The sequence below is a fragment of the Sus scrofa genome, chromosome 3, assembly GCF_000003025.6.
Source record: "Sus scrofa isolate TJ Tabasco breed Duroc chromosome 3, Sscrofa11.1, whole genome shotgun sequence".
Lineage (NCBI taxonomy): Eukaryota > Metazoa > Chordata > Mammalia > Artiodactyla > Suidae > Sus > Sus scrofa.
This window is the reverse complement of record NC_010445.4, coordinates 113,211,092-113,234,553: the sequence shown is the minus strand read 5'-3', so window position 1 is coordinate 113,234,553 and position 23,462 is coordinate 113,211,092. Positions and strand designations below refer to the sequence as shown.

At 46.3% G+C, this 23,462-nt stretch overlaps 1 protein-coding gene across 30 annotated transcripts in view; it reads right to left on the bottom strand.

Annotated features, from left to right (window-relative positions):
- Positions 1 to 5,393, bottom strand: part of DTNB (dystrobrevin beta) — a 247,849-nt gene extending 242,456 nt beyond the window's left edge. For 12 of the 30 annotated variants that reach the window (XR_002342818.1, XR_002342817.1, XM_021087749.1 and 9 more), the window contains exon 1: positions 5,195 to 5,391. The gene's annotated coding sequence lies outside the window, so the exon portion shown is untranslated. Of the gene's footprint in view, positions 1 to 5,194 lie in introns of all 30 variants that reach the window. The other 18 variants (XM_021087743.1, XM_021087746.1, XM_021087748.1 and 15 more) reach the window with 6 other exon arrangements.

The following is a 23,462-nucleotide window of genomic DNA, read 5'->3' as shown; positions in this document are numbered from 1 at the left end:
CTGTGGTACTTTCATACAATGAAATTTTTTTTTTTTTCTTTTTGCCTTTTCTAGGGCCGCTCCTTCGGCATGTGGAGATTCCCAGGCTAGGGGTCTAATTGGAGCTGTAGCCACCAGCCTAGCCAGAGCCACAGCAACTCAGGATCTGAGCCGCGTCTGCAACCTACACCACAGCTCACAGCAACGCCAGATCCTTAACCGACTGAGCAAAGCCAGGGATCGAACCTGCAACCTCATGGTTCCTAGTCAGATTCGTTAACCACTATGCCACGACAGGAACTCCAACAATGAAATATTTTTCAGCAATAAAAAGAAATGAGTGATCAAGCCAAGAAAAGACACAGAGGATACTTAAAAGCATAATGCTAAGTGAAAGAGACCAGTCTGAAAGGCTACAATACTGTATGATCCAAACTATATGACATTCTGAAAAAGGCAAAACTATAGACACAGTAAAATGATCAGTGGTCACCAGGAGCTCAGTAGGAGAGAGAAATGAATGGGTAGAATACAGGGGATTTTAGGGCTATGAAATTATTCTGTATTACACTGCAATGACATTACATGAAATGTCATGTAGTAACATTTTGCATTTGTCAAAACCTATAGAACACAACACCCACTTACAACACAAAGAGTGAAGCCTAACATAAACTATGAACTTAAATTAATAATAATGTATCAAGGAGTTCCTGCTTTAGCTCAGTGGTAATGAGCGCAATTAGTATCCACGAGGATGCAGGTTCACTCCCTGGCCTCTCTCAGTGGGTTAAGGATATGGCATTGCCATGAGCTGCAGCACAAACAACTTTTATTTGTTTCTTGGGATTTTTCATTCCCATAAATAAATAAGCATAAAATTCATTTTTACCAGAAAAATGAATTTCAGAAATCGCTAGTCAAGAGAGAAACGGGCTGGGTCTGGAGTCCTTTGAGTAGTTACATATATTTCTGCTTATATCATAGACTCTACATTGAGTCTGCTCTAAACCACTTAAGAACGATTTTCTAGACTGTTACTGTGAAATGTGTTGCTTTCATTTACAATCTTGCAACTGTGGGGACTTGGATGATGAGTAACCACAGCATTAAGGGATTTTAGGGGTATGAAGTTCCCATTGTAGCACAGTGGAAACAAATCCGACTAGGAACCATGAGGTTGCGGGTTCGATCCCTGGCCTCTCTCAGTGGGTTAAGGATCCGGCATTGCGGTGAGCTGTGGTATAAGCCGCAGACGTGGCTCAGATCTGCCATTGCTATGGCTGTGGCGCAGGCCAGTGGCTACAGCTTCAACTAGACCCCTAGCCTGGCAACCTCCATATGCCAAGGGTACGGCCCTAAAAAGATAAAAGTCAAAAAAAAAAAAAAAAAGGGGGGGAGGGATTTTTATATCCCATTATATTAAAGAGAGGGTTGAGGAGGCCTACAGAAATATATACATTAAAACAAAATTCAAGTAAGAAAAACAAATTAGGACCAAAGGAAAATGAGAGTAGGAAAAAGATGAAATCAGGGGTAAGGATGATATACAAAATGCAGGACTTCCCACTGTGGCTCAGCTGGTTAAGAACCCCACATCCTCTCCATGAGGATGCTGGTTCGATCCCAGGCCTCACTGAATGAGTTAAGCATTCGGTATTGCCATGAGCTGCAGTGTAGGACACAGATACGGCTTGGATCCAGAATTGCTGTGGCTGTGGTACAGGCTGGCAGCTGCAGCTCTGATTCATCCCCTAGCCTGGGAACCTCCATGTGCTGAAGGTGGGCCCTAAAAAGCCAAAAAAAAAAGTGTCACTATATCTTCATCAGTTATAACAAATGTACTGCACTAATGTAAGATGTTAACAGTGGGAGAGTCTCTATGAAGAAGAGGGGTTATAGGAACTTCCTGTACTACCTACGCATTTTGGTCATACTCAGTGAGTGAAAGATACATAAAGAGTGATTGAAGTCCACAACTGAACAGTACTCAGCATTTAAAAATAAATGAACCAGATCCACAAAGGGCAACATGGTTAAGTCTTCACTGACTAATTTCAATCGGGCACCCCTTAGACCTAGCAGCTGTACTTTTCACTCGCTGCAGCAACGTGTGAAACGGCAAACAGCTTTAATGACCCTTAATGAGAGGATTAATAAACCGCAGTCCAGTGCATACTACATAAGGGATTGGGCAGTCGTCAAGAATCAGGTAGATCTTTATGTTCCATCATGGAAAGACCTTAGACATTCTGTCAGAGAAAAGCTGCAGACCAAGGTGTACAGTATCATGTCATTAATGGGGGCCTGGCAGGAAATCCTACTTTTGTCTGCGTTACCTACATACAGATGAAAACCTAGAGAGAAGGGTCTGACAGGATCACAACAAACTGGTAATCGCAGTTTTGGTGGAGAAGGGAGTGGGTCAAGGGGGCCTTTAGTCTGTCTGTACTGTTCGAGCATTTTCTAAGAGAGCGTGCATTCACGAGCCACTTGCAGGGCTGCAGTACACAGCCACAGGCTGCACCATATAACCCCAGGAGGGACCAGGCTCAGGGACCCGGATGTGAATGGCACCCCTACAGTTAGCAGTATACATCCTGCACAACTAGATGCCACAGCCCTCATGTTTGCATAATTAGAAATAAATAAGAGGGGAGTTCCCTTCAGGGCTCAGTGGTTAACAAAGCCGACTAGGATCCATGAGGATGAGGGTTCAATCTCTGGCCTCACTCAGTGGGTTAAGGATCAGCCACAGCTGTGAGCTGTGGTGTAGGTCGCAGATGTGGCTGGGATCCCACAACACTGTGGCTGCGGCATAGGCCAAAAAAAAAAGAAGAAATAAATAAGAAGGAAGATCTGTATATACATATATTTTTTTTTTCAAACTCGTCCAATTCTGCATGGAACAGCTATCCAGTTTATTATATGAAAACCATACATCAATAAAGGCGATTTAGAAAGAAATATAAATTAAATAAATAAATAAATAAAATACAGTATCATTGAGAAAACCTGAAACAAGGCATCCAAAATTACAGGACCTAGGTATCCCAAAACAAGAACTGTAGGAGTTCCCATTGTGGCTTGATCTGGTGTTGCTGTGGCTGTGGTATAGGCTGGCAGCAGAAACTGATTTGACCCCTAGCCTGGAAACCACCATATTAGTAGACACGGCCCTAAATTAAAAATAAATAAATAAATAAATAAGAACCAGTAGACACCTGCTGGTTGTACTCTTAAGTACACAGCCCTGAAACTAACTTAGTTCTTCAAGGCTTACTACAGAATGCCAAATTTGAATTAATACTTTATTTTCATGAGGTAACATAGGTCCTGAGATATTTTATATTAAAGACATAAAATAAATGGTTACCTGGCATTCTATTGACTTTAAGTCTGATTTTCTAAGTAGAAATTTTGTTTCTCACACAGAGTGGACACTCAAAACCCTGCCAGCACTGCCTTGACTACATTACCCCCTTCAAAGGTAATTCCATTTATGTGTGATAAAAATCCTCAGAGAACTCATAAAAGGTCAAGTTTTAATTTGGCAGTCAAAGTAACCTAACAGGCACTGCAGCACAGGCAATTGAAACAGCAGCCTGGAGCCTGAGTCCCGAAATCCAACCAAGGCAGAGAAAAGGCAGAATCTCAGCCCTCAAAAAACAGAGATATATCCTCTCACTATAGACCTAAGATCCAAGAACACGAATAAAAATGAAAAAGTGTTCTCTAGACAAAAGTATTCTCCTTCCCCAAGTGATGGAAAAGAGGAGGGCCAGAAATGGGATGACTTGAAGCAATGGCCCAAAGAGTAAGCTCCTGGCAGCCAACATGCAATAAAGACGTGAAAGTGGCAGCAAGGCCAAAAAAAAAAAAATCACACCTCCGTCACTATAGCCACGAAGATCTAAGAACCTGGGTTACTCGGCCAAAAAAAAAGGAGAGATCGAGCCTGAAGAACAAGTAAAGTTCATCAGCTATCCCTACCACCAAATTGATCAACAGGGTTCCGTGTAAAATAGAGCAAAACCTTGCTGGGTTCATTCATTTTTGCAAGAGGCAGGCATTTAGTGCCTGCTGGGGCTCAGGCTCTGTTCCTGTCACTGAGGATTCAGTTAACAGTCATGGAGTTTCATTCTACTTAGGAAGGAAGGGAACTTCTTATCTATTTCCAATTCCCTTTTCCCTTCTCTTACCTATTTCCAATTCTCTTTTCCCTTCTCCCCCTTTAAATGTTAAAAGCACCTTCAAAAACTCCCAAATTCTTCCCACAAGCTTCTCGGACCCTCCTACTTGAATCCCCAAACCAAGCAGTTTTATGACTCGAACCTCCCAATACTGTGAAAAAAGAGACCTAAAATGAATACGGTATGAGGTAAAACTCAAATCTGCTTTGTATTTTATACGCATACCTTCACAATCGGATTGTCCGCACCCAAACAGCAAACGATGGCTGTGTTTTACACAATTTTGTGGATCACGGTTCTCGACCGAAAAGAGCTAATCAATAAACATTTGCTGAGAAGGCTGGAAGGTCTTCCTAATCCCAAGGCCTGGCACAGGAATTTAACAGCAAGCATTCCATAGCTGCATCCTCCCTCCTCTCAGGGCACTTTCCTTTAAAGGGTGACCTCGGGGGACAGGTTCACTGTTAGGCGCCTCGGGAAATAGTGCTTTAGGGCGATGTGAAATAAATTCCCTTCCCTCTGCCAGGGCCTGCCTGCCTCACCTGCCCTCTGCCAGGACCTGCCTCCTTCGCCCCCTTCAACACCTAACGCAGAGCCTCCTCCCAGCCAGCCGGCCTCCGGCAGCATCAGTCCAGCGCCCGCACCCCAGCTCCGCGCCCGGTGGCCACAGCAAGCTCGGGACCCGGGAGTCCCCTCCCCGGCCCCGGGGATCACAGCTCGGCGACGCCAGCCGGGGGCTGCGCTCCATCCCCTCGGATCGCCCCTCCAGGGCCGGGAGCGGCGGGGGCCAGGAGCGGCGGAGACCGCTCGCGCGGCGCCGTCTCCTCTCACAGCGCGCGCGGTGCTGCGGCCCCGGCTCCCAGGCTCAGTCTCCGCCGCTCCCGGCCCTGCACCCCCGCAGGCTCCCCAGGTGCGGGCGCTGCGCGGGCTCCTTCTCGTCCCTCGCGAGCGCGAGGCTCCAGCACCGCGCTCCTCTCCCGCAGCCAGCGGCCGCCGCCGCCGCCAACCCCCACCGTACTTACTTCTCGGCCGGAGCTGGGGGCGTCGAGAAGGTCTTCGGGGGCCGCAGCCTCCTCCGTCTCCTCCGGCCCGGCCCCCGCGGCTCAGGCGGCGGCGGCGTCCGCTCAGGCCCCGGAGCCGCCCCCGCGGCGAACGTTCTCAGGCGCCCGGCTCGCGCCGCTTCCCCGCCCGGCACGCGCAGCGAGCCCGCCCCCGGCGCGAGGGCGCGAGGGCGCGAGGGCGCAGGGCTGGGGGCGGGCACGAGCCGCCTGCGCGAACGCGCGGCTGGGGGCGGGGCTTCCGCCGCGCGGAGGAGGGGGCGGGCCAGCGGGCCTCATTCCCCTCGAGCCCCGCCCCCTACGGCCGGGTTCCGGGAGGGCGGAGGAAACTTGCCCCCTACCGACTTCGCCCGGGTGTCTGCAGCGGGCCGCGGAGGTGCATTTCTACTCCGTAGGTATGGGCCCCGCCACCTGGATGCTCGCCCCGACGTAACTACGAGGTAAAAAATGCAAAGAACCACCTCCACCCCGAATCATTCATCCGTGCCTGGAGCACGAGACCCTGCCCCGAGTGATTTTTCCAGATTGATTCAACCCAGCGAGCAGTTACTGAGCACCGACTCCGTGCCTAGCGCTGTAGCGCTGTACCAGGTGCTGTGTGGTTACATCGTCATCGTCACGGTCCCCGATCACAAGAAGCGCATAACTTAGTGGAAAAGCAGCCATGTAAACAACCAGGTCTGGTGACCCGTGCAAAGCCAAGCCACAGTGAGATGTTGTGGGAGAACAGAGGAAGAGATTACTTCCGCTTGGACAATGCTCGGGGGTTCTTGGAAGAGGTGGCATTTGTGTTCACCATGCAGGGAAGAAAAGGACGTACTAGGAGGAAAAAAGGGGGAGGGGACATTAAAAGCTAGGTAAACAGCTTGGACAAAGGAACGGAGAGTAAATAAAGGTTACCATCTCAGCATCAGCTTTTTTGCTTTAATATCCTTTTTTTTTTTTTTTTTTTTTTTTTTTGTCTTTTTGCTATTTCTTTGGGCCGCTCCCGCGGCATGTGGAGGTTCCCAGGCTAGGCGTCTAATCGGAGCTGTAGCCACCGGCCTACGCCAGAGCCACAGCAACGCGGGATCCGAGCCGCGTCTGCAACCTACACCACAGCTCACGGCAACGCCGGATCGTTAACCCCCTGAGCCAGGGCAGGGACCGAACCCGAAACCTCATGGTTCCTAGTCGGATTCGTTAACCACTGCGCCACGACGGGAACTCCTAATATCCATTTTTGATCAAATCCTGTCCAAACTGTGTGAGAAACAGAAGGTGGTGCCGAATGAGGAACAGCAATGCTTCTTTTAACAGTTCAAAGGATCATTTTCTCAACATTTTTTGAGGCTCCAAACACTTTAAAGACTCTTGATATGTTAGTGAAGGATGTGAATCTCTAAACCAGGAGAGCCCAGGCCGGTATGTTTTGAGTCTGGTTTTTCACTGTTTTTTGGCAACTTATGGTACATCGTGCCACCTCCTGCTGCTGTCTGCCTGCCTGCCTGCCTTTACAGCATCCTCTTCCTCCTCTCATCTCCTATTTTTAAACCTCTATGGTGAAGGAGATGCTGGAAACCAAGTTTGTTAAATTCGAGTAAACAGGTTCCTCAAAAAAAGTTGGCATCGTCTATCACACATAAATTTTGTGACTGTTTTGCATACATAGAAGAATTTTTCACTTGTGTGCAGGGTCTTAGCTATGTTTTGAATGTGTTAAGAAACACAGAATACAGGTAAGGGAGCTCTTGTTTACTCACTACTTACGGAGCACCAATTGTGTGGAAGGCATTGAAAAGGTGAAACATCGATCCTGCCCTTTGGAGGAAAGATGTGTAAATAATGTAAAATAAACATGTAAATGTGGCTTGCTCTGTTTGCCCTATTGATTGAAACCACAGTAATTTCAGTATGTGGTTTAGCCATTCTGGGAATTAACCACTTTTAATATATTCATATTAGCATCTCGCCACCTCAGTTCTGTATTTCTGCACCTCTCACATTCTCAGAAAACTTCTTTCAAGCATTTCAGTCCTCACTCTCATTCCCCAAATTGCCGACTTCTTTTACCTACTTGTCCTTTGCTGTCACCATCTATTCATGTTTGAGCTTTTCCTGCTCTAAAGAAAAAGGAGGACACCTCTGTCACTCTAGATCATGCTCTGGTTACTACTCCTGCCTTTTTATTCACAAATCTCTGCCAACTCAGCACCCTCTCAATCCCCAACCCATAGCTGTGTGGCTCCTGTCCCCACGATTTCACTGCACTGCTCTCAGGCTTCATCCTAAATGCTCCAGGCCATTTTTGAGTCTATTGCTAGGGCCCTTGGAGGCATTTAAGAACACAGAGCATGTCACTTTTTTTTTTTTTTTTTTTTTTTTTTTTTGAGGGCCACAGCTACAGCATATGGAAGTTCCCAGGCTAAGAGTCGAATCGGAGCTGCAGCTGCCAGCCTATGCCACAGCCGTATAGCAAGGCAGGATCTGAGCAGCATCTGCATCCTACACCACAGCTCACAGCAATGCTGGATCCCCGACCCACCTAGCAAAGCCAGGGATGAACTTGCATCCTCACAGACACTATGTTGGGCTCTTAACCCGCTGAGCCACAATGGGAACTCCCTGTAAATTCTTTATCACTTTTAATCCAGGCTGGCCTAAGTGAATTGCTTGACCAATGGAATGTGTGGTATTATGGGACTTCCAGGCCTAAATCATATGGAGTCTTGAGGAGTCCACCCAGGTCTTTGGAAACACTTGCTCTTGAAGCCCTGAGCCACTATGTAAAATATAGTGGGGGAGTTCCTGTTGTGGCTCAGTGGTTAACGAATCTGACTAGGAACTATGAGGTTACGGGTTCGATCCCTGGCCTCGCTCAGTGGGTTAAGGATCCGGCGTTGCTGTGAGCTGTGGTGTAGGTCGCAGACGCAGCTCAGATCCTGCGTTGCTGTGGCTCTGGCATAGGCCGGTGGCCACAGCTCCGATTGGACCCCTAGCCTGGGAACCTCCATATGCCACAGGAGTAGCACAAGAAATGGCAAGAAGACAAATAAAATAAAATAAATAAAATAAAATATAGTGGAGAAGTTCTGAGACTACATGGAGAGGGTGAGGAGCCCCCTGGTCCTAGCTAACACTAGTGAAGTCATCACAAATTCTCTGTATCAGCCTTGCCATCAGCTGAATACCCCTGAGTGGCCCCAATTAAGGCCACGTGGAACAGAAGAATCACCCAGCCAAATCCTACCCAAATTCCTACCCCAGAGATTGTGAAATTATAATCAAAATGGTCCTTTCTTTAAGCCATTCCCTTTAGGGTAGGTAGCTTGTTGTGGAGTCTGGTAACCAAAATATTTGGCATCAGATTTCTCAAGAGCAAAGCGAGGCAATAATGATGCCGCATTTTCAGCATTTTCTAAAAGCTCAAGGAAAGAAGATGCAAGCTAAGGATTTTATATACATCCACCCATGTTGTTTTTCCAACATCAAAGGCTAGAGAGAAACAAAAATGCTTTAAAAAGCAAGAACTCAAAGAAGACTATGCACGTAAGTCCATCCCAAGTAGCTACTAGAGCAGGGGTCAGCAAATTTTTTCCAAGGCACCAGATAATAAATATTTTGAGTTTTGCAAGCTTAGCTTTTCAACTCTGCCATTGTACCACAAAAGCAGTCCGAAATAATATGCAAACAAGTGGGTGTGGCTATGTCCCAAAGAAACCTGTTTGAAAAATAGGCAGCAGACTAGATTTGGCCCACGGGCTGTGGTTTGCCACTTCTTACAGGAACAGAGATAAACTTATTGCTCTCAAGGAGTTCCCGTCGTGGCTCAGGGGTTAACAAATCCGACCAGGAACCATGAGGTTGCGGGTTCGATCCCTGGCCTTGCTCAGTGGGTTAAGAATCTGGCGTTGCATGAGTTGTGGTGTAGGTCAAAGTCGAGGCTCAGATCCTCCGTTGCTGTGGCTGTGGTGTAGGCTGGTGGCTACAGCTCGCATTAGACTCCTAGCCTGGGAACCTCCATATGCCGCGGGAGCAGCCCTAGAAAAAGGCAAAAAGACCAAAAAAAAAAAAAAATACAAAAAAGTATTGCTCTCAAAAAAAGGCACAAGGGCTACGTGATTTAAGAAAATAATATACCATGACCAAGTGGGATTCATGTATTAATTTGCTGTAACAACCATAACCAAGTAGCACAGGCTGGTCTAAAGAACAGAAAATTACTTCGTCTGAGCTCTGGAGGCTAAAAGTCCGAGATCACAGTGTCTGCAGGGTTCGTCTCTGCAGCCTCCCTCCTTGGCTTGCAGACGGCCGTCTTCTCCCTGTGTCTTCACAGGGCTTTCCCTTTGTAATGTCAGCGTCTGTGTCCCAATCTCCTCTTCTTATAAGGACACCAATCATCGTAGAGCAGGGCCCACCCCAGGGATTTCATTTTAACTGAATTCTTTCTCTAAAGACTTTCTCTCCAAATGCAGTCACATTGTGTGGTCCTGGTGAGGACTTCAGCAACCTAAATGTCAAGGCTCAAACGCTTAGAAGAAAACATACACACATCACCTTGGGTTGGGCAAACCCTTCCTGCATACACCACCGTGAGCGCAAATGACAAAAGGTAAAACAGATAAATAGGATTTTCTCCAAATTAAAAACTTGCGTGTGGCAAAGGATGCCATAAAAAAGTGCAGAGACAGCCTACGGAATGGGAGAAAATATGTGTAACTAATAAAAATGGATGAGACTTAGTACCAGGATATACAAGCAACCCAACAGCTACAAAACAACCCAATCGAAAAATGAGGAAAGGGAGTTCCCACGGTGGCTCAGTGGGTTAAGAACCTGACATAATATCTATGAGGATGCGAATTTGATCCCTGGCCTCACTCAGCGGGTTAAGGATCCCCGTTGCCACGAGCTTCAGCGTAGGTTACAGACGCGGCTCTGATCTGGCGTGGCTGTGGCTGTGGTGTAGGCCTGCAGATGCAGCTCCAATTTGACCCCTAGCCTGGAAACTTCCGTTTACTGTGGGTGTGGCCCTAAAAAGACGAAAGAAGAAGAAAAAAAAGAAAGAAAAATGGGAAGAGGATTTCACCAGACATTTCTTCAAAGAAAATGTATAGGTGGCCAAAAACACATGTAAGGATGCTTGACATGATTCACTCTTATTGGAATAAGTCAAAGACCCAACAAAATACTACTTCACCCCCACTAGGAGGGCTGTACTCAAAAATCACAGGCAGGAACAAGTTTTGCTGAGGATGTGCAGAAACTGGAACCTTGATGCACTGCTGGTAGGAATGTAAATGGTGCCATTGCTCCAGAAAACAACTTGCCAGGTCCTCAAAATGTTAAACACGAAGTTGTCCTATGACCCGGCAATTCCACGTCTAGCTGTGCACCCAGAAACTTGAATATATATGGCCACGCGAAAACATATAGACACACATTCTAGGAATTTACTCTAAAGATATCTCCAAAAATAATATGTACTCTTACATAGGTAAGCTTCTTCATTGTATCATTAATTGCAAGATAATGGAAATGACCTAAATGCCCAAACACAGAAGGCTGGTTGAGTAAACTGGGATACTTCCAGTCAGCTACTGGGAAGTAATGGGGGATATCTTTGTGAACTGATATGAAGTAATCACCAGGGTAGATTATTAAGTTATAAAAGCAAAGTATAAAAGCAAATATAGTGTATGTTACCCTTTGTGTAATAAAGACAAAATAAGAAAATGCGGTAGATTTAGGAGTTCCCGCTGTGGCGCAGCAAAAATGAATCCAACTAGGATCCATGAGGTTGTGGGTTGGATCCTTGGGCTCGCTGAGTGGGTTAAGGATCTGGCGTTGCTGTGGCTGTGGTGTAGGCCAGCGGCTACAACTCCAATTCGACCCCTAGCCTGGGAACTTCCATATGCTGTGGGTGCGGCCCTAAAAAACAAAAAACAAATAAAAAAAGAAAACAAAGTAGATTTGGATATTTTAGTAAAAAGTATTATGAGAACAATAAACCAGAAAATTGGTTGCCAGTAAGGAACTGGGTGAGGGGACAGGGTGGAAAAAAATAGGGGAGAGAGAGACAATTTTGAATATGTCATTTGGTATAGTTTTGCTTTTGGAAGCATGCTAACGTTACATATAGTCACAAAATTAAATCAACGAGCATAGGGAAAAATTAAAACCTGAAACTAAATGCAAATAGAAACAATGACTGCAGTTGTACATCAAATGAATGATATACCACAATAAAGAGGGAGAGAGAAGTAAAAACTAAGCCTGGTAAAGATGTAACTTTATTCTCATGCAAACCATAAACTGGCAGGGGGTGGGGGTGGGGGAGGAATCAATACCAGGAAAAGAAGAAACAAATGGCCAGGGGCCAGTAAACATATTTTAAAATATTGATTATCTTTGTTGCTAATATTTATCAATTAAATTAACAAAATATTTGAAATTTAATTAACTGTGAAAGTTTTTTGAAGAAATGTAAATTATACAACCTTTCTGGAAGGTGATTTGGAAATACACATCAAAATCTCTGGACCCGGAAATCCAAATTCTTGCAACTTATTTTATGAAAACACTTAGTGGGTGTGTAACTACATTTATGCATTGGGATATCTTACCCGGGTTAATTCTGAAAACAAAAATTGGAAAAAGAAATAGTATAAGGCTTTGATCAAACTATGAGCTATCCATGAAAAGAAGATGCCTTAGCTGTTAAAATTACGGTATAAAAGAATGTGTTTCATTTCACGGAAAAGAAATGTAAAATAGAATCTGTAATATGAATTAAATTTTGTTTAAAAATATCTGTGAGAGACAACCCAATAGAAAAAGGGGAAAAAATATAAGCAGACATTTTATAAAAGAGCAAACCCATATGGCAAGTAAACGTATGAAAATATCCTCAATTTCATTAGCATTCAGGAAAATGCAAATGAATACTCACTGTTATACACCTAGTAGAAAGGCAAATGTGTTACAATCTGACAATTCCAAATGTCAGGCAGGAGGTCAATCAGTTGGGAATTCTTATGTACCAATGCCGGGAATATAAATTGGTGCAACCTTTTTGGCAATGCGGCATAAAGGTGAAATTTTGCATATTTTATTTTTTTAATGATTTTTATTTTTTCCATTACAGTTGGTTTACAGTGCTCCATCAATTTCTACTGTACAGCAAAGTGACCCAGGCACACATGTATATACATTCTATTTCTCACATTATTCTCCATCATGTTCCATTATAAGTGACCAGATATAGTTCCCTGTGCTATACAGCAGTGAAATTTTGCGTGCTTTATATCCAACAATTTCACCCCAAAGACCTTCTCAACATGTGCATTACGAGGCATGTATAGGAGTTCCCGTCGTGGTGCAGCAGAAACGAATCCGACTAGGAACCATGAGGTTGCAGGTTTGATCCCTGGCCTTGCTCAGTGGGTTAAGGATCCGGCTTTGCCATGAGCTGTGGTGTAGGTTGCAGACGCGGCTCGGATCTCACATTGCTGTTGCTGTGGTGTAGGCCAGCAGCTGTAGCTGTGATTAGACCCCTAGCCTGGGAACCTCCATATGCCGCGGGTGCGGCCCTAAAAAAGCAAAAAGCAAAAAAAAATAAATAAAAATAAAAAATAAAAACCAGAGGCATGTACAAGCACTTCTCATCATGGCAAAATACTAAGAATTCGTCAAACGTCCAGGAAGAGAAGAATGAATAAATTGTGTATATTTCCGCAATGGAAACATTAAACAGCAGCAAGAAGGAAATAACTGTATCTACATAAATAACGTGGGTAAAGTGAACCAATGTAGTTTTTGAATGAAAAAAGCAAGACATCAAGACGTATGATTATAATATGACACCACTTTTATAAAGCTTAAAGTCAAAGTCAAACACTTTGTAAAACTACCTTTAAAAAGCAAGGAAATATTAAACTCAAACTTTGAGAAAATAGTTGCCCTGCCAGAGGAAAGGGGGTTGCTGAGAGAGCACTTATACAACTTGATTGCTAATTATTTGTGATATTTTGTTTTTTGGTGTGTGTGCATATAATGTTACATATATTTTTGTGTGTATCAGATATCATATTTTCAAAAGACAAAGGGAAAGAGTTTGGGGGGGGTGTTGTGTTCCCTAAATAAAAGAATGGAAGACTATAAACCAAAATATTAGCAGAGCTGGTCTCTGGGCAATAGGATTAGGAGTGATTTTCATTTTCTTTGCTTATATTTCAAAGTGTCTTAAATGAACATTTACTTTTTTCCCCTTTTCCTTCTTGACTCCTCCTGCAGCATATGAAAGTTCCCAGGCCAGGGATCAAACTCGCCGCACTCCAGTGATAGTGCTGGATCCTTAACCTGCTGCACCACAAGAGAACTCCACATATGCACTTCTTTGAAAGCAGGAAAAAATATTTTTAAAAATCTATGCTAAGACCTGCCTTATTTTCATTTTGCAGTCTGAGCATCCTAGTTTTAATTTCCATGATTATAAATGATCCAGGAAAGAGATACACAGCCGAATCTCGAAGGTCCTGTGTGACACCAAATTTGGCCAGGTAGTGAGCTGCCAATGGCAGAAATAAAGCTGCAGAAGGATGTACAGAGCCGCGTAGGAGGGGAGACAGCTACCCGCTGAGCATCAGTGTGGGCAACAGGAAGGTAATAATAGTTCAAAGAAAATAATTTCATGAACATAAAACCATTCCTTGAAGTCATGAGTCTACTGTCCTGTCGCCATCCCCTCCCCAAACCCCCAATAACATGCAAATGAGAATAATGGAAACAATATCACAATTCCATCCCTGTATCAAATTATAGTAAATTGACACCAGAATGTGTGTCATTTTGTTCTGGCACTTACAGATGTCATAACAGGACTGGAAATGGTCCAATAGGAAGTAGTTAAAATGACAAGCTGAGGAGTTCCCCTTGTGGTGCAGCGGAAACAATCCCACTAGGAACCATGAGGTTGCAGGTTCAATCCCTGGCCTCGCTCAGTGGGTTAAGGATCTGGCGTTGTTGTGAGCTGTGGTGTAGGTCGAAGATGCAGCTCAGATCTGGCATTGCTGTGGCTCTGGCATAGGCCAGCAGCAACAGCTCTGATTCGACCCCTAGCCTGGGAACCTCCATGTGCCGTGGGTGCGGCCCTAAAAGACAAAAAAGAAAAAGAAAAAGAAAAAAAAAAGCCGAGAGTCAAAATGGCAAGCAAAATCCAAACTTTGGCCTTTAGAGGAAGATGATCTGCCTAGGATGTGCAGAGTTGGAATCCACATGCCATCCCCAAACCTTGGAAGACCAGCAGCAAAAGGTGGTTGCTGGTGATTCAAAGAGGAAGATTTGGAAGAAAGAAAGGGGAACGGCTAGTTTGCGCAGCGAGTAGCATATGGAAACCCTTCCCCAGACAGAGAATCACTGGGTCTCAGTCTTGTCCACACAGAGAAGCAAGATGAGGCAGAAGACAAGCTGGAAGGCTGTGGCCGGGGGTCGGATGACCAGGACGAGGGCTGTCCTTCCTCCCCACAGTGTCTTGGTGGAGTCTGCAAGTCGGCGACCAATTGCCTGGAAAACTTTATGAATGAAACTGCCCAAGATTGACGTCGTGGACAGCGGTACTGTTTGTTCAACAGAACGGTCCTTCGGTGCCATGATGACGATTGCATTGGACTGGAGAGTCCATGCATCTTCTGGGCACCGAGGATCACAGGTGTGATCCATTCTGCCTTCTTGTGGAAAGCTCAGGAGACCAGAGGCTCAAGGACACCCACCCCAAAACATCCTCAAGAATCACCCCAAGAGGGCAACCCACCCACAGTATCCAAAATCTCCTACGTTTTGCTAGTTCACCAAAGGCTAATTATGCACGTGGTGTTTTCAGACACCCCAAAGATCAACAAATTCTGCATTGACTAAACTTTCTAAACTTGCTCATGGTTAGTAATTCTAGCTGTTCTCCATCTGGCTGCATAAAAATCACCTGGTATGCTTTTGAAAAAATACCTACATTTGGGACCGATCCTGGATGAACTGAATTTTTTTAAAGTGTCCCCAAGTGATAATATCATGTCGTCAAAGTGGAGAGTCACTGAGCTTCTCCACTTGTTAAAGTTAATTATTTAAAGAGGTCCTGGTGGTAGGAAGAGTGCAAAGGGCACTGGCCACCAAGCCAGGATGGAAGAAAGAAGGCAACGCTGCCAGCTCGATGGTGCCCTCATGTGTGCTGTGTTCCCAAAGGAAACATTTCCTATTGCCAGTCTCTCTGCCCCATGAAAGAGCCTCAAAGTAAGACATGGTTTCAGGGTAAAGATAAATTAAGCTCGAGGCTGTGATTCTTAAGACCTCAGAAAAATTTAAGTGGTGCCTAGTGGGCCCTCTTACTTAGAAAAAGGGGCTTTTAAGAATCTCAAGGTCAGAGCTGTGGCATAGTGGAACCGAATCTGACTCCTGTTCATGAGGACAAGAGTTCAATCCCTGGCCTCGCTCAGTGGGTTAAGGATCCGGCGTTGCCGTGAGCTGTGGTATGGTCCCATGCTCTCGGTCCCGTGTTGCTGTGGCTGTGTTGTAGGCTGGCACCTGCAGCTCCAATTTGACCCCTAACCTGGGAACATCCATTTGCCACGGGTACAGCCCTAAAAAAGGCAAAAAAAAAAAAAAAGGATCTCAAGGTCATTGTCCTACACATCTCTGAACACATTGCCCACGGGGAGGGAAGACCACCTCTAAAGCAACTGCAGGAAGGGCTCTCATCAGTTAGACTTTTATTTTTATTTATTTATTTATTTATCTATCTATCTATCTCTCCTAGGGCTGCACCCACGGCATATGGAGGTTCCCAGGCTAGGGGTCTAATCGGAGCTACAGCTGCTGGCCTGTGCCAGAGCCACAGCCACACCAGATTTGAGTCGCATCTGCAACCAACACCACAGTTCATGGCAACGCTGGATTCTTAACCCACTGAGAGAGGCCAGGGATCCAACCCCAAACCTCAAGGTTCCTAGGCGGATTCGTTAACCACTGAGCCAGGACGGGAACTCCAGTTACACTCTTTTCTGATACCTAAAAATCTGACAACGTTTTAAGGAAATTGTAGGACAGAGAGTTCAGAATGAAAAAAGGCCTTGGGTTCCAAAACTTTTGAAAGGGAGAAAGCAGGCTGAGAAAGCACCTCAGCCATAGACAGCCTAGTTTTTACTGACACAGAAACTCAGGGAGTTCCCGTCGTGGCTCAGTGGTTAGCGAATCTGACTAGGAACGATGAGGTTGTGGGTTCTATCCCTGGCCTTGCTCAGTGGGTTAAGGATCATGAGCTGTGGTGTAGGTTGCAGACGCGGCTCGGATCCCGCGTTGCTATGGCTCTGGTGTAGGCTGGCGGCTACAGCTCCGATTCGACCTCTGGCCTGGGAACCTCCATGTGCCACAGGAGCAGCCCAAGAAATAGCAAAAAGACAAAAAAAAATAAAAATAAAAAAGAAATGTTTCTCAGGTGGATTCAAAAGCCCAGAGAGGGAGTTCCCCAGTGGCTCAGTGGGTTGATGATCTGGCATTATCTCTGCTGTGGTGTGGGTCACTGCATTGGTGCAGGTTTGATCCCTGGCCCAGGAACATCCTCATGCTGTGGGCACAGTCAAAAAGGAAAAACAAAAACAAAAACAAAAACACCCAGAGAGCAAAGCCAACTGCCAACGAGAAGGGTCAACTGAGGAATCACTGCCATGGAGCCAACAGGGCCTCAGGCAGGAGCACCCCCCACCTCCAAAGCGGAGGCCCACGCCAACCTGCGCCCCGCTTACGGTAGAGTTGCAGAGTGGCTCTGGATCTCCCTTTCCTCTCCCTTTTGGACATGAGAGTTTTCTGCGGTTGTCCTGGCCCTGCCTCGCCATCGTGTGCCGGGTATAGAGAGGAGGAGATGGTTTGTCTTTTCTTTTGTCTTTTTGTCTTTTTAAGGCTGCACACACAGCATATGGAGGTTCCCAGGCTAGGGGTCGAATCGGAGCTGTAGCTGCCGGCCTACACCACAGCCACAGCAACTCGGGATTCAGGCTGCACCTGCAGCCTACACCACAGCTCCCACGGCATCACTGGATCTTTACTGAGCAAGGCCAGGGATCGAGCCTGCGTCCTCATGGATACTAGTTAGATTCTTTTGTGCTGAGCCCTAACGGGACCTCCTGGTTTGCTTTTTCATCTCACCAGCCCTCGGGCCAAGAGGAGCCCCGCGTACACCTGGATCAGATTCAGATCGTGCGACCCTGCACTTTGAGCCTGGGGTCACGACGGATGAGACTCGAGGGCCCTTGCGGGGGGGTGGTGAAGGGTGAGGGCATTGTGCATGAGGGAGGGCTGGGACCCACCGTCCTGGAGGGAGAACTGAAGTGACTGTTAGGGCGACAAGTCGGTGCGTCACATGTACCATGTGCAGCTCCCCCTCCCCGTGGGCCCTGCGCTTGGCCTTGTGATTGGTTTTGGCCAAGGCGACAACAGCACACATGGTGCAGCCAGAGGCCAGACAAGCACTTGCACACCGGAATGTCACCCTGAGACCTCCATGAAAGGAAATGCAGCTGGGCCACCGAGGAGGAGAGGCCCCATGGAGGCAAACCAAAGTGCCCACGTGTCAGCCCATGGGCCCATCGGCCCAGCCGACCCCACACTGATGGAGGGTCTGCAGACCAGACCAGCAGAGGAGCCACTCAGCAACTCACAGAGTCACGGAAACGATAAATCCCTGTTACAGTAAACCGTCTCAGGGTGATCTTATTAGGCAGCGATAGATAACGGATACGCAGGGAGATGAAAAAAGCCTTCTTGGAGGAGCCGGTTCTTAACAGGGAGGGTGAGCACACAGCGAGCCAGGGCAGGGTTCTTCTGGCCACAAGAGGAAGGTGGGAGACCACGCAAAGGCACGGAGGGAGGGCGAAGGCCAGGGCGTCACAGGTGCTCCTTGCTTAATACACCACAGTCTGCAGGAACGACTCCGAGGGGGCGCGAAGGAGCCTGTTTTAGAAAAGAGCACCTTTCAGGGAGTTCCCATCGTGGCTCAGTGATTAATGAATCCGACTAGGAACCATGAGGTTGTGGGTTCGATCCCTGGCCTTGCTCAGTGGGTTAAGGATCCGGCGTTGCAGACGCGGCTCGGATCCCGAATTGCTGTGGCTCTGGTGTAGGCTGGCATCTAAGCTCCAATTAGACCCCTAGCCTGGGAACCTCTGTATGCCGAGGGTGCGGGCCCGGGAAAGACAAAAAGACGAAAAAAAAAAAAAGAAAACAGCACCTTTCAGTCTTTCCTTCCTCCACGGAGGTCGTGGCTTAGCTGTGAGGTCTCAAAGGTCCAGCGCTTCCCCATGTCTGCTGCCCAAACACTGAAGAGACGCCAGGATGGCGGTGGCCGGGGGACAAATAAGCGCTGTCACGTCTCAGCTGTGTGTTAACAGGAAATAAACACTCACACTGCACCAGCTGGGCAGGGTAGGACGTGCAGGGGACGCCAGGCCCCCAGATTCAAGTTTACTGTATACAATGTGCCGTGGTTTTCACACTGCGCGGCACATTTCTCTGGGTCTCATGTCTTCATTTGTAAAAGGAGCAGATGTCCTCCAACTCTGAAAGTCTAAGGTTCTAGCATGAGATTTTAGTGCATAAATAAATATGTAAGTGCCTCCCACATAATAAACAGTCAAATATGGGTTGATCTGAGTAGGCATTAGCAAGCAAATGGACCACAGTAGCACTGAAATACTATGATCTATAAATCAGCATAGGGAGTTTCCATTGTGGCTCGGCAGGTTCAGTCCCTAGCCTTGCTCAGTGAGTTAAGGATCTGGCTCAGATCGCATGTTGCTATGTCATAGTCTGGCATCTGAAGCTCCAATTAGACCCCAAGCCCAGGAATTTCCATATGCCTCAGGTGTGGCCGTAAAACTAACAAATAAACAAACAAACAAATATATATATATATATATATAAATCAGTACAACTTTTTGTAAAGCAAAATGGGAATAAGAATTAAGAGTCAGTCCAGCAAACACATGAAAAAATGCCCAACATCACTGATTATAAGAGAAATGCAAATCAAAACTACCATGAGATACCACCTCACACCAGTCAGAATGGCCATCATTAATAAGTCCACAGATAACAGGTGCTGGAGGGGCTATGGAGAAAAGGGAACCCTCCTGCACTGTTGGTGGGAATGGAAACTGGTACAGCCACTATGGAGAACAGTTTGGAGATACCTTAGAAATCTATACCTAGAACTTCCATATGACCCCACAATCCCACTCTTGGGCAGATATCCAGACAAAACTCTACTTAAAAGAGACACATGCACCCACATGTTCATGGCAGCACTATTCACAATAGCCAGGACATGGAAACAACCCAAATGTCCATCGACAGATGATTGGATTCGGAAGATGTGGTATATATACACAATGGAATACTACTCAGCCATAAAAAAGAATGACATAATGCCATTTGCAGCAACATGGATGGAACTAGAGAATCTCATCCTGAGTGAAATGAGCCAGAAAGACAAAGACAAATAGCATATGATATCACTTATAACTGGAATCTAATATCCAGCACAAATGAACATCTCCACAGAAAAGAAAATCATGGACTTGGAGAAGAGACTTGTGGCTGCCTGATGGGAGAGGGAGGGAGTGGGAGGGATCGGGAGCTTGGGCTTATCAGACACAACTTAGAATAGATTTACAAGGAGATCCCGCTGAGCAGCACTGAGAACTATGTCTAGATACTTATATTGCAACAGAACAAAGAGTGGGGGAAAAAAATGTATACATGTAAGGATAACTTGATCCCCTTGCTGTACAGTGGGAAAAAATAAATAAAAAAAAAAAAAAGAATTAAGAGTCAGAAAAAGGTTTATCCTTTGACTTTGTAATCCCATTCTTAGGTATTTCTCCCAAGGAAATAATTGAACATAAGATAAAACTATATGCATCATTGCTAATGTAAAAAAAAAATCGGAAATAATATAAATGTCTAATAAAAAGGATAAACAAATTACTGCCTGGGCAATATTGTGGCGCCACTACAGGAATTACTAGGAAAGCTGTAGAATCCTAGGAAAGAGGTCATGATTTCACAGTTAGTGAAAAGGGCAATATATGTGTACATATACCATTACTGTAACTACGTAAAAATAGACTACGCATATGGACAAGGCGAGAAAGAAAACATGCAAATACAAAAATAGCTATAAACCTCCTGACCTTCTGAAGACTTTCCTTATTTCTTCCAGATTGTCCTTGTCATCAATTTTGTTTCACCCCATTCTGGGTCTCTACCCCTGCCCTTCACTCTTGTTTCTGCGGGAGCAGAGCAGGAAAGCCCACCACACTCAGACTGGGGGTGGCCCGGAGACCTCCACGCCTGACACGGAAAACAAGCATCTCCTGGCAGCGTCCAGCAAACCCACCAAGGACCCCAGGGCTGACAAGCGGCTCCTAAACTAGGAGAGGGTGATTCAGGCCGCCCGTGACTCCACCAAGAGGGTGACTCAGGAAGAGAGCGCTGAGGCAATTCTGAGAAACACTGAGGCACCCCGCCTTCTGTCAGAGATGATTCTGGCCGGAGACCTGAAAACAAGGAATGTGCATTGCCTGAGAGGTGGCCTGACCAAGGCATTTTTGTTTCTGGAAACCCGAGTGAGGTATCGAGAGAAGAGACAGCACCTCATCTGCCATCTGAAGTTAAGGTCGTCTTCTCCGTTCAAATCAACCAGCGTTTTTGAGCATCTGCTTTATTATTATTATTATTATTTGTCTTTTTGTCTTTTCTAGGGCTGCTCTTGCGGCATATGGAGGTTCCCAGGCTAGGGGTCGAATCGGAGCTGTAGCCACCGGCCTACACCAGAGCCACGGCAACGCGGGATCCAAGCCACGTCTGCAACCTACACCACAGCTCAGGACAACGCCGGATCCTTAACCCACTGAGCAAGGGCAGGGATCGAACCCGCAACCTCATGGTTCCTAGTCGGATTCGTTAACCACTGAGGCACGACGGGAACTCCCTTGAGCATCTGCTTTAGGGAAGACACTGAAGGGGATATAAAGATGACCAAGATAGGCTTGTTGCCGCAAAGCACTTGCATCCCAGGATGGGAGCAGGAGGAATTGAGGGACAGAGAGGATTATGCCGCGAGCAGAACATTTAAAAGCCAGGAAACCAAGGCTACCGAAGTCAGAAGAGGAAGGGATCGGGTCCAACAGGAAGGACCACTTGTGCAGGTCTTAAAGGATGAGTTTTGTGGGCGATGCTGACTGGGGAAGGCATTTCAGTCTGAGGAGCCCGTGGAGGCCAAAAGGCACAGATGGGGAAGCCCTGCGACGGTGCAGGGTCTGGCAGCTGGGGTGGGGGATGGGGGTCTCAAAATGAGAATTCAGGATGGTGCCGAAGCCAGACTGTGGGGAGCAGAGAGCACAGTCACAAGGTGGGGGACAAACTTGGACACTTTTCATTAACTTTAGTGGCAGGGAGAAGAGAGATGTTTGGGAACCTGAATGATTAGCAGGGTCAAGGGACAGTGTTTTTTTAGGGTGACCCTTAGGCACATTCTCTAGATAAGAAGATAGTGGATAAAGACAATGCAGCATCAATGCCCTGGAGACGAGGGCACCGGGGCACTGGTGAGGTCAGCTCCATCAGAAGAGATCATGCTAGGGGGTTGCTTGTGGCCCAGGGGGTTTAAGGATCTGGCATTGTCACTGAAGTGGCTCTGGTCGCTGCTGTGGCATGGGTTTGATCCCTGGCCCAGGAACTTTCACCTGCAGAGGGCGTGGCCAAAAAGAAAAAAAAAGTATAAATAAAATTCTTCTCTTAACAGAACCTTCCCTTCAGGCAGATTTTATTCAGGACCCAAAATATGTCACTGACACTGGGTCGAAAGGAAACAGGATGGAGGGGGTCAGAGAAATTGCTCTTTGCCCCGGGGCATCAGCTCCAAGCAAAACGAAAAGGGTGGGTGGAGACCAGATGGAGAAGAACATTGTGAAGTCAGTAGGAAGAAAGGGAGCTGTTTTGCCGTGGGCATGAAGGGGGATGCTGAAAACTGGCAAGCTTAAAGAAAGCAGAAAGAATTTAGAAGTCACAGTGAAAAATGAGCTATGGATTGCATTTGAGCTGGGAAGCATGGATTTCCAAGCAGCCCAGAAGTTCCTGCTGAGTTGGAGAGCATGACTCAGAGGGGCGGCCAGCTGGCACACAGCTTCCCCCCACCCCTCTCCCGCCCCGGGCAAGGCTGGCAGCCTCCACAGAAGCAGCCCTTGACCGTGGTTGTCCAGGCTGGGGGCTGGCACAAGCCTAATGGAAGGTTGGGACGGGAGGGGACTCTTCGGGGCTTTCAGGGACATGCTCAGGAGAGGCAGCCTTGTCTGGGGTCTCTATTTGCCAAGCCAGACAATAGGGTTTTTTCCTACGTCCACAGATGTTTTCCCTTGGCTGCTATCGGTGGACATAAGAAAACCACAAGTGCTTTAAAGGACAGGACACTACCAATTTTAAACTGAGATTTTTAGCGAGGTGTTTCTTTACTTTTCAAAAATTCTAGTAAACTGAACTTAACATGAACTTGACCATTTCATGGTAAGTGTGTAGTCCTGCGGTGATAAGTACATGCACGCGGTTGCACAAGCATCACAGCCGTCCCTCTCCGAAAATGTCCCATCATCCCCAACTGAAACTCTGAAGCCATTAGACACTTAACGCCCCGTTTCTCCCCCCCGCCAGCCCCAGTAACCGCTGTACTACTTTCTGTCGCCATGAATTTGACCACACTAGGTATCTCATACAAGTGAAACTATACAGTATTTTTCTTTTTGTGTCTGGCTTATTTCACCTAACATGATGTCTTTGAGGTTCATCCGTGTTGTAGCATGTATCAGGATTTCCTTCTTTTTAAGATGAATAATATTCCATCAAATATATGCACATTTTATCTATCCATTCATCGGTGAATGGATACTTGCATTATTTCCACCTATTGATTCTTATCAATAAATAATATAAATATTGGTGTAAAATATCTATTCAGTTCCTGTTTTAAATGGTTTTGGGCATATACCAACGAGTGGAGTTGTCCATAATATACTTTTAGATGATATACATAATTGAATAAAAATAGATCAATGCAACTTTGACCAAAATGCATGGTGCCAGACCTGTGAGAGCCTGGGAAGAGGAGATGTTGGCACCAATGCCCCTGCCTGGGCACGACAGCCACTCCCACCCA